This window comes from Aegilops tauschii, chromosome 7 (genome assembly GCF_002575655.3).
Source record: "Aegilops tauschii subsp. strangulata cultivar AL8/78 chromosome 7, Aet v6.0, whole genome shotgun sequence".
Classification (NCBI taxonomy): Eukaryota; Viridiplantae; Streptophyta; class Magnoliopsida; order Poales; family Poaceae; genus Aegilops; species Aegilops tauschii.
Window position 1 is genome coordinate 9,460,003 of NC_053041.3, and position 10,957 is coordinate 9,470,959.

The following is a 10,957-nucleotide window of genomic DNA, read 5'->3' on the forward strand; positions in this document are numbered from 1 at the left end:
TCCCCCCCCCCCCCCCCCCGCGTTGCCTGCTCTGGCGACTCGGGGGCAACCCTAATTGCGTCGCCACCGGGTCTTCCCCGCCTCCCCTCTCCTGCTTTGCCGTCGCCGGAGGGGACGCCGGTGAAGCCGCGCGTGCCCAGGGATGGTGGCGGCGGGGCTCTCTCGGTGTTGACTTAATCCAAATCAAGACTTAATTTGGTTGCAAATATATTACATATCTCCATCGAAAACAATCAATCTGTAAGGACATGCATAACGAATAAACATTTTCAAAATACCCCATATAAAGAAAAGTATTAATTAAAGGTGCAACATAAACATAATTTTAGACAAGATTAACATGAAAGATAATATCATATTTGGAATCTAAGCATTTTTCTAAGCTATTTCCATATCTAATATTCTAAATTTGAAGTTAGGGTTTGAAAGATATGAATGTTTTGAAAAGCATTTGAATTTGCCAAAAAAAGAAATGTTAAAAGGAAAATAGCCAGGCCGAAATTGCAACACTGTGCCACCCATCTACTAAGATGGCACTTACGGGGTTCAAACTTGGGTCTCCCAAGTGGAAGTAGAAGGCTCAAGTCAGTCGGATGCTTGTGCACTTGTTGTATCTAAAGGGATAACTATGTACATGAACAAAACACGATGGCCAGTGAATCTTTATCTTTATCTTTACCTAATAATAATAGTAATAATAATAATAATAATAATAATAATATAATATAATCTATATCTATATCTATACCTACTATTAAAGGGAATAGGTATTCTTCGTTTGGCTCCGCTTTGTTTCGTCCCGTCTTGGTTTTTTAGTTTTGTACGTCCATTGGAGGAATATATATTTGTGCAAACCAGTGAAACGGGACGTACGAACGAAACCGGGAGTCTACTGAAGACTAAAAAATAATGGCCAAAACCAGGAGTCAAACACACGACCTATACATGACACAACCCAGGGGTTGCCATCCAGCCAAACAACATGACAGATTCTAAAGTGAAGTTATTTTCTCAATAGATTTTGTTATCTGTGACGCTGGTTAAAGAGCCCAGGCAAAGTCGAAGCCCACGCCAGATTGAGTTTCCACGTTGCTGGGTTGGGCCCCAGCCTGACGGGTTCCTCCCGTTGTTTCACTAGGCCTCTGCGTGGATGAAAATTTTAATTATACCAAGAAACAGATGCATGGATATTTCATGTTGTACGGGCAAAAAACGTCCTTGCATCAAGCGAAGCATGGCTAGCCGGCGATGTCCAGATGACTGTCCGTGGTCTGGGCGTCTAATAGGCACCAATGACCTTACGTGGAACTCCCAACTACGCCCTCGCAAAAAAATAAATCCCAACTACGCTATGCATCGATGATCTTATGTGGAACTCCCAACTACGCTATGGCTCCTTTTGTGATTGTGCGGCTGATATGTATTTCTTCTAGACCTCAGCGTGCGCCTCCCTGCGATCGGTAGTACTATTAGATGTTTAGGTGAACGGGACAATCACCGTTTCATTAATACTAGTAAATATGCCCATGCGTTGCATCGGGATAGAAAAAATCACACTTTTATTAAAAGAACAGAATGCTCAAGGTGAGATAATTTGGCTGTGCAGTTGTGGTATAAAGATAAAAGAACTTTTGAGAATTCTCACGTGGAAACATTCGTTAATTAAATATGATAGTTTGAAAAGGAAATGCATATTTATAGCTATTAATGTATGAATTGAGGGCTACCTTGATGTACATATATTACTTAAATACATGTAGATTTTTTTTTCACTTTCTTGCTCTTCTCCAAGTCTCTTTAGCCATGAAGTTATGATATTTTTCTTAAGTGACATTCTTTCATCTGCCATTCCCACTATGAAACAAATCTAGTTGTAGTCCCGGGTTACTTTCTTTTAATTGTTTGTCCACAATTTTCACCTTCAATTAATGCATCAAATCCGATTGCATGATCTTATTTTGCTTTATTCATCAAATTCAAACCCAACTCCCCTGTGTCATTGATATAGAGCAGTTTTAACATGCTCCCTCTTACCTCATCATTTCACATGAGAGGTAAGAGTATATAATATATCTGAGCCGTTGATCTCATTAATTGATGGTCTGATTAACTCTTACCTTCTTACCTCACATGTAAAAAGAGGGGGTAAGTGGGAGCATGTTAAAATTTGCCATTGATATATGATTACGTAGACCGATACCGACGTGGAGCTTGCTGGTACCGTATTTCTCTTTTAAAAAAAGTTCAATGATTTATATCATACTATGCATTCAACTACTATATCATTAATTTTAAAAAACAAATAACTTCATGCACAAACATATTGTTTGATTATATGCAAACCACTTCCAACTATTATGTGCGATCTAAGCATAGTAGTGTAGCTATGATGTTTATCCACAATACTGAGCACGCGTAGGCTTTCTACGTTTTTTGCCATATGATTTTGTGTTGCCCGTTTCTCACAGCATTTTCGAGCTTGTAATTGTATGGTATGTAATAACAGTAGCACAAATGTCATAGAGTATTTATGTCTGGTATCTATTCATTTTACTAGGGAACCTTTGAATCGGTCGACCAGCACCGGTATTCATGCGTTATCACCATATTTTTGTTGGACATCATTCCTTCTTATCGGTCAAGTTTTTGTTCTATTTCTTGTGTGGTTTCTCTCCTACTATCACGTCCAAATTGTCCACCCAGTCGCAAAATATAGTTTACTCTATTAGAGTCTCCATGTTGAAGCTATTTAGCGAAGGAAAAGGTTCTTATTTAAATTCACAAAAAAGATTGACATGCCAAATGATTGTTTGATAGTGTACATATTCATGATGCTTCAAGAACTTGTAAATTTGCTTCAAGAAAATGTTTTTTATGATTGATGTTTTAATGCTCCAGAAAAAAAATCATGATTTTTTTTAAATGTCGCACAAAGCTCATCAATTTTCATGGAAATTTACATGCACACGGAAGATAATTGTGACTATTTTTTTTCAAAAGGCTTGAGTTGAAAATATACTGTTGTTACGGTTTTACCTGGTAGCTCATCCACTTTTTTGACATTTTTGCACTAAGAATACCTAAAAGAAAATACTAATTAATTGAACCTGGCTCATAGAAAAATTAATCATGTCTGGTGCGCTGCAATACTAACGCAATGTGGCTCCTTAATTAGCTCCTTGTGATGCTCCGGAAGCCCGCTCCCATCGGAGCCGGCGGCGCTGTACATGTCGGCGTCGTGGTCGATGCTTTCCATCTTGGCGCGCGTGAGCCTTGCTGACCCGGAATTGCTACCACTTTCAGACGCAGCCAAGCCGCTGCAGTTGGTACTCGGCTACTCGCGGTTCTCTTATACCGCCAGCTCCACCATGCACATCTCTACCTCCTTATAATCGATGCTCGCTTCCTCACATAATTGTAAACGTGTCTTATATTCAGTTCTTTATCAATAACAACATTCAAGGTCCATTCATATGAAGCTTACTGCTAGTCTGCTATAAGAGCATACTCAACAGATTTAATCACAGTGCTTTTCCATGCCAAAATAAATATAAGGGGTGAGAACCTTGTTTGCAAACGATCCTTTGTTGCCACAGTTATCAACTAAATACTGATTCAGAGATCACGAGGAATGAGGACAGCGAACAACTTTAAAAGAGAGCCTTGTTACATAAAGAGGGAACTCAGCTAAGTCATACATCAGATAATCATATTTCTATACACCAGTAAATGCATGGAAGCAGATAACATAATAACTGGGTGATGCGAGGCTTGGCATAGAGGAGGTCATAGGCGTCGAGGCCACCAAGCCCAACCTTGACTGCTGCAGTGCTGCTCCTCCCTTTCTTCCTCTACTATTTATTCCTGAACGACCTTTCTTCCTGTACTGATTCGCTCAACTCCATGCTTTCCTGATCATCCTCTTCCTCTTATCACCAGCTAGGCATTTAACTAATCAGGGTAAATGCTGAAAGGTACATTCGACAAACCATGTCAATGAGATCTACATGGATCGATTGATCAAATAGTGAAAATCTGAGAAATCTAAATCTGAACTAGCCAAAAAAAGCAAACAATCTTCAGGCTATGTAACTGTACCCACATGTCTGCTCCAAAGAATTGGTTATGGAAAGAAAAGGGAGTACGGTGGAGTTGGGTTGATGCCTAATGGACGACCAATCGTTCCGGCTACTCCAGCTTCCCGCCTCCCAGCTTGAATTGATGCTGCTACTACGGCCAGCAAGCATCCGCCGCCAAGATTCATGCATGGCTGCTTCGCGTACGCCAACACGCCCTGTCTTACCACCGGTATGCTGCTGCTCATCCTGCCGTCTACACGCCCTTGCAGATTCAGTGCACCGGGAGAAGAAAAATCAATGAAAAATAGAAAGACCAGATGTTATACGCAATGACAGATGACACACATCAAGGGACTTATTTGTGAAGGACCGAGCTAACAACATTCATATAGTGTTTTAAAGCTTGGGGCTTCCCTTGAATGGCAACACTCATTTAGTTCTACACCAGTCAATGTAAAAAATTAAGGAGCAGTATCAAAGATCAACCAAAATGTTACAAAATAATTTAAAAACGCAAGGCCCAAATTTGGAATGGTCATTGTGAATTGGCTCAGAGAATGTGAACCATATAACAGGAAAGTGCTATATATAACAGTATAATCGAAGATTATCACAAAATTCATAACTGTCAACCTCTACCGACACAGTTGTGCCCATTCAAAAAATCACCAAATTTGAGGTTGAAATTAATTTCCATTTAAGCCAAGGTTATGATCAAATACAGCTTAAGAGAAGTTGTAAGATTTTAGGACATAAATTTGTTGGATAACTGCATATAAATATGTTTTATAGAACTAAACGCTCCTATATTTCTTTATAGAAGGAGTACTTCACAATCTGAATATACATGAGTAGAGCCAGAGCTTTCTGAATCATCAATTAGACAATTAGGAGATGCTATTATACCTCCCGGTCTAGAGGATGCAATCAACTAAAAAGTCTTAAGGTCCCAAAATTTAACAATTATAATTTGAACCTACAGAAGCTTGTGGAAAGAACAGAAAGCAAAAGTTACAACTAACCAAGTCTAGATGATATGTAAATTATTTTGGAGGAAAGATGTTATCCGGGAACACATCTTATGTTTTTGTATAGGTTGTATAACGTACTATCACCATCTGACATGTGGCTAGTAAAAACTCCTGGGGAAGAAAACCTGAACAGTTTAAGCGGACCTTCAGGTAGCTAAAGTCATGCAAGAGCTTTCCACCTGTCAAATCAACAATCAGTGACCCCCAAAATATAAAGGATATCCTCCGCTAGAGCATGAGTTTATTCACCTTGTTAATATTAGCACTGTTGTGAGCAACTGAGCATATATGGCACCTTTATAGGTTGGACCAAACAATAGATTCTCCTATAATTTGTGTGGTACTGCTTAATAGGCTGGATCAAAATCTTACCTTCACAGAACTCTCAGCTCTACCAGAAACAATCCACCGACCATCAGGAGCGAATCAAGCAGATCAATCCTCTCACTATGACACTGATATGTGTGAATGAATTTCTACCATGTCATTTCTTTTCCTCTTCCACGAGTTCCTCTTCATCTTTAGCTTCAACAAATTTCTGTTAAACCAATGGACAACACCATAAATGTCAACAAACAAGATGAAATTAACCAATCCTGCTTTTCAGATAAAATTTCAGATAAAAATTCAGATAAAATTTCTGTTAAACCAATGGACAACACCATCAATGTCAACAAACAAGATGAAATGAACCAAACTGGTTCCACACACCGTGAGAGACATAGCCAACATACATCCGTGATCCAATCCTGCTTTTCAGATAAAAATTCAGAATAGAATTATCTCTTTATCAGCAGTTCGTCCAACTTGCTGGACTACCTCCTAATCAAAAGGCTTCTACCTTGCGGCCTCTCTCTTTCAGGCCTCCTCTTCTTCCTCTACTTGAGGCAGGCCTGCCCATAAGTACCAACCTGCGCTTAATCTTTGAGACACCAGTAGCTAGCTGCTCAGTTTAGTGAACAATAGTTTATTTGTACAAGTAAAAGAGCAGCATCGGAATGGGTTTGATTGACTAAACTGAAAATCAATCGTTGAAACAAATAATCATGGATGCATCCACCACAAAAACAAGGAACTGGAAGAAAAAGTGGGGCGTGGCTGTCACCATGTCACAACAACCGTGTGTGCATGAGCAGATCGACCTCAGCGCCGCCAGCCTATGGCTCAGGCAGGGAGAGAGGGAAAGGAGGCCTCACCGTGGTAGGGCTAGGAGGGGGCTGGAGTGCTCCACCTCGCGTGATCCCCCTTCTTACCCCGCGTAGGGCCTCGTCGCACGCGGGCCATCGAGTAAGGGTCGGATGGGTAGGAGGATGGATCGGGGAAGCTGACTGCACGCCACAATTAGGCCGGGGATCCTCTCGTCCTCTGCTTCGACGCCTGCCTCCACCTGCAAGGACTTCGCGCCGCCGCGCCGGACCCCTCCGTCTCCCGCGCCAGTCCGCCTTCGCCCAGCTCCGGCGAGCTCCTCGCTAGGTCGCTGCACAACCCCTCCTTTCTTCCTTCTTCTCTCCCTCGCCTCCCTGTCTCCTTTGTGCCGAGGAGCCGCGGATGCCATGGATCCGCCCGTGCTCAGGCCTTCCTCGTCGTCACCGGCGACCCCCGCCTCCGGATCTGCCCCAAGCCCCTGCAAGCTCGAGCCGCTGAGTTGATCCGTTCTCAATTAATAAAATCAGACGTATGGACCGCGGGTTGAATATACTAAAGTACAGGGTTGCTTTTGCAAAAACGAAATGGTATCTCAATTTAATGACTTAAAAAGGACTGCGGGTTGAATTCGAAAAAACAGAGGGACTTTTCTGCAAAAACGTCGACGACGTACGGCCGCAGTCACCGTTGGTTTATTAGGAGGTAAAGATATATGGGTGGGACAACTAGCGTTTCTATGAACCATTGTGATTGCACATAACCCTAATTTTTTTTCCCGTTGCAACGCACGGGCATATGTACTATAATCTATATCTAATAATAAAGGACGGAAGATTTCATGGTTTTTTATAAGTCACTTTTTTATATCCGTTGATTTTATATTAACTATAAAGATTGACGGCTGAAATTTAAGAGTAGTATACATATAGCTCCGATTGGAAAAAGGACACGATGGACTCCTCGCGCAGAATTGACATACTTTACTGGGGCTCGGACGAACAGCCAACCAAGCCAAAAATATTTGAAAATAAATGATGCGATTAGCCGACGTACAAAGTCTTTCATACATCTCCGACGGGCCAGCACGACGCCATGGCACGCACGCCCAGCGACCAGTAGACCGAGGCGACAGTGGAGCCGCAGTTGCAGCGCTGCGACAGCAGCGCATGGGCCCATCTCGCCGAAGCTGGAGCCGGTGCCCTCGCCGCAGAGCGCGTTCCTAGCGAAACCGGACGCCGAGCTGTTTGCACGGACGACGCGCTCACACCGGAACATCCGAGCCGCCCGGAGGGTGCGAGCTCGGGCTCGCCGGCGCAGCCCACCGCGTGGCTCCCGTCCGTGTCCGTCGGCGACCCACACGCAGCACACACACATGCAAATCGTGCACGCAGCAGCAACATACGTGGGTCTGAGAGCTCCTATCCTTCGGGAACGACCGGCAGCAGCAGCCAGATTGTGAACAGCACGCGCGGCAGCTGGCGGCTGTTCACACCGCGGCCGCACAACGCACGGCACGCCGGTCAGCACACGGCTGGGTGCGCGCACTTGGTGGAAACCCGCTAGCTAGCACGCACGCATGCGACGGCTAGCTAGGTAGCACGCCTTGGCCAGCGGCTTGCTAGCTCGCACGCCCGCGACAACCACCAGCTAGCACGCACGCTGGGAGCTGCGGTCGCCAGGCCGGGTGCATCTGCGACGTGGCGAGCAGGGTGCAGCCGGTCCGGTGAGATCCATCGGGTCGTCGGCCGAAGATGGCGGCCTGTTAGCCTTTTCAATCTTGATTATGTATCTGCATATTAGTATCAGTTTTGCATGTAGTTAGACGTTCATGTAACATAGTCGTGAGCCGGCAAAGTTTCAGTGGAGATGCGCGGGGAAGGCGAGATGCCAGGCCATTGTGTGATACAGGGGACACGGTGAGATGCCGACGAGGTTGTGAGACTGCGGTGCTACGCAAGGTGGCATGACCGTGTGATGCGCCAAGTCTGCAGGCAGTTGGAGCCTGGTCGGCTAGACATTTAGTTTGAGTCAAGATATTTTGATTAATTTGTTATTGCATGCATGGCTGGGCGTCTGGCAGTTGAGAATATGATGCCACCACGCGCTGGTCATGAGAGTCCATGCATGAGTTAGTTAGGCCGTGGCGTTAGTGGCCGAGTGTGCCGGCCAAGTTTGTGTGTGTGTAGGTACGTGAGGTAGTGGCCGAGTGTGGTGGCCGGTTAGTGCGCGCGTGGTGGCCTGGCGTGATGGTTGGCCGTGTGTGCGTCTGTGTATTCAAGTGTGTAATCACTTTGCTTTGGCAACAAGACAAGGAGGATAGTGTAGAGAAAAGCCCTAGGCTGCGAGAGGCAGCTCGGCATCAAACCTCTTGTGTCCATGTGTCTCCCTTATCTTCTTGAGAGAAGATAGAATCCACAATAGAGTTGAGGTGCGGCGAGGAGGCAGCGCCAACAGGGCTGGCTGGAGGAGCCGTGGGGCGAGGTTGGGTCGGTGTCGGGTGCTCTGCATCAGCAGGGATCGAGAGAAAGGAGAGAGAGATAAAGGATAAAGCGTCATTACAGGTGGGGTTGAATCAAAAAGTCAGTTGAGCGTTAATGCTACCTGACGCAACATGCCATTTCATTGCGGCCCAATGAATCCAGCCCACTTATCCCGTTTGAGGCAAAAAAAAAAAAATGCTGGTGAGAGGACTCAAACTCCAAACCAATTCAGGGCCAACTGAGCTAGCTTGTGTTATATGTAAAAGGAAAGGTTGATTCCTTTGTTAAATAGTCCCATCTCGCCCCCATACATTTAATCTACCCAATTTATATTCTCCCTCCGTTTCAAAATATAGCACGCCCGCGCTTTCTCAGGTTCAACTTTGACCATAAATTTAACCAACGAGAGCGGCTGCGGTGGGAGCAAAAATTATATAATTAAAAACTTCTTTTGAATACGAATTCACTGGTATAATTTTTGCTCCTGCCACAGTCGGTTTCGTTGGTTAAATTTATGGTCAAAGTTGAAGTGCAGAAACCGAGGACGCACTATATTTTAAAACGGAGGTAGTATGCCTTTCAGTTTTCTAGGTACTCCATCCGTTTCTTTTTACTTCGCATATAAGATTTGTATTAAGTCAAACCTCATAAAGTTTGACCAAATTATATACAAAATTATCAACAACTACAATACTACAAATATAAAACATGGAAGTGAATTCAATAACCATCTAATGGTATCGATTTTATATTGTGAATGTTAATATATTTTTTCTTATAATCTCAGTCAAACCTTACTACAGTTGACATAAGACAGATCTTATATGCGAACCAAAAAGAAACATATGGGATATCAATCAACAGTGACTAAATTCTCAATAGAAAAATCAGGCGTGTTTTTCTTTGGAAAAAAACAAGCACGTACGGTGGGCTTCTGAAATTAGATCCCTATTTGTTAATCGCTGGGGTCCCTAAATTCACTCCTACCTTGATTGTCGGGAGTGTGAGATTTATGGGATTGACCCAACAAACCAGAAGGAATGAAGTAGATTTCAGAATTATGAGAAAAATTATAAAGGGCTACTTACCTCGAGTGTTACTGTTTCTCCAAAAATTTATCTGTCGTCCAGATAGGAATTTTATTGCTAGCATGGTCCCTACAACTTGACAAGAATATATGAAGTTTTAATCATTCTCTTGAGCTAGCACAATTCAGTCACAAGTGTGTCGTGCGATGGACGTGCTCATCACCTTGAGATTGGCCGCTAAATTCAATCCTACCTTCATTGTTGAGATTTATGAGATTGACCCAGCAAAACAGAAGGGATGAAGTAGATTCCAGAATTATGAAAAAATAATTAAGCATTACTTGCCGCAGGTGTTAGTGTTTCTTCAAAAGTTCATCCGTCATACACATAAGATTTTCATCGCTAGCACGGTCCATACAACTTGACGAGATTATTCGAAATTTAAACATTATCTTGTGCTAGCAAAATTCATCACAAGTGTGTCTGGTGATAGACGTGCTCATAGCCTTGAGAATGACCATGTTCAGTGACCACCGCAGCCGATGTTGTAGAGGGCGGAAAGAAGGATAAGCAACAACACACATAGGAAGGGTTTTATATAATGCCCTGTTGAAATATAAGACATGGACAAGGAGAGGAGGTTTTGATCCATGCATATTGGTTTGTGACATATAATGTTTTTGTCTCCCGCTGCAACGCACGGGCACCTTTGCTAGTATATATAATAATTAATAATAATAAAAGGGCTATTGCTTCTTACCACCATAATTTCGTTCGTTTTTTGTCCGTTCATCGTCCGCCCACTTTGGCCATATTATTTTCTGTATCCGAGGTGATACTAAAAAAACTGTTCGTTGGTCGCGTACGTCAATTCAATCGATTCGGCTGGAGCGACGTGAGCAGCCTGCTCCTCGGATGGATGGGCCAACTCCGGCCCATAGCTCGTATTGAGAAACAGTATAACGCGGTGAGCTACACCCCTCCACAGCGACGCAATTTCAGCATTGTACCTTCATCTTTGAGGGTCGTGAGACTAATTAAGAGGCACATAGCCTCGCCAAGCATGCTTTTGGACTCGGTTTAGGACGCCATGTGTGGCTTTTAAATCCTCCAAATTTAAGTTGTATCCCTATGAACATTTTAATTGAATAAAGCAAGTATGTTTGGACTCAAAAAAAAAAACTGTTCGATGG

General features: G+C 43.4%; 1 long non-coding RNA gene across 1 annotated transcript; it reads right to left on the reverse strand.

Moving 5' to 3' along the window:
- Positions 1 to 3,632: 3,632 nt before the first annotated feature.
- On the reverse strand, positions 3,633 to 6,744 carry LOC109785457 (uncharacterized). Its single transcript, XR_012188346.1, has 4 exons — positions 6,307 to 6,744; positions 5,483 to 5,648; positions 4,103 to 5,289; positions 3,633 to 3,967 (listed from the first exon to the last, which is right to left on the reverse strand). It is a non-coding gene; the product is annotated as an uncharacterized lncRNA (long non-coding RNA).
- Positions 6,745 to 10,957: the final 4,213 nt, after the last annotated feature.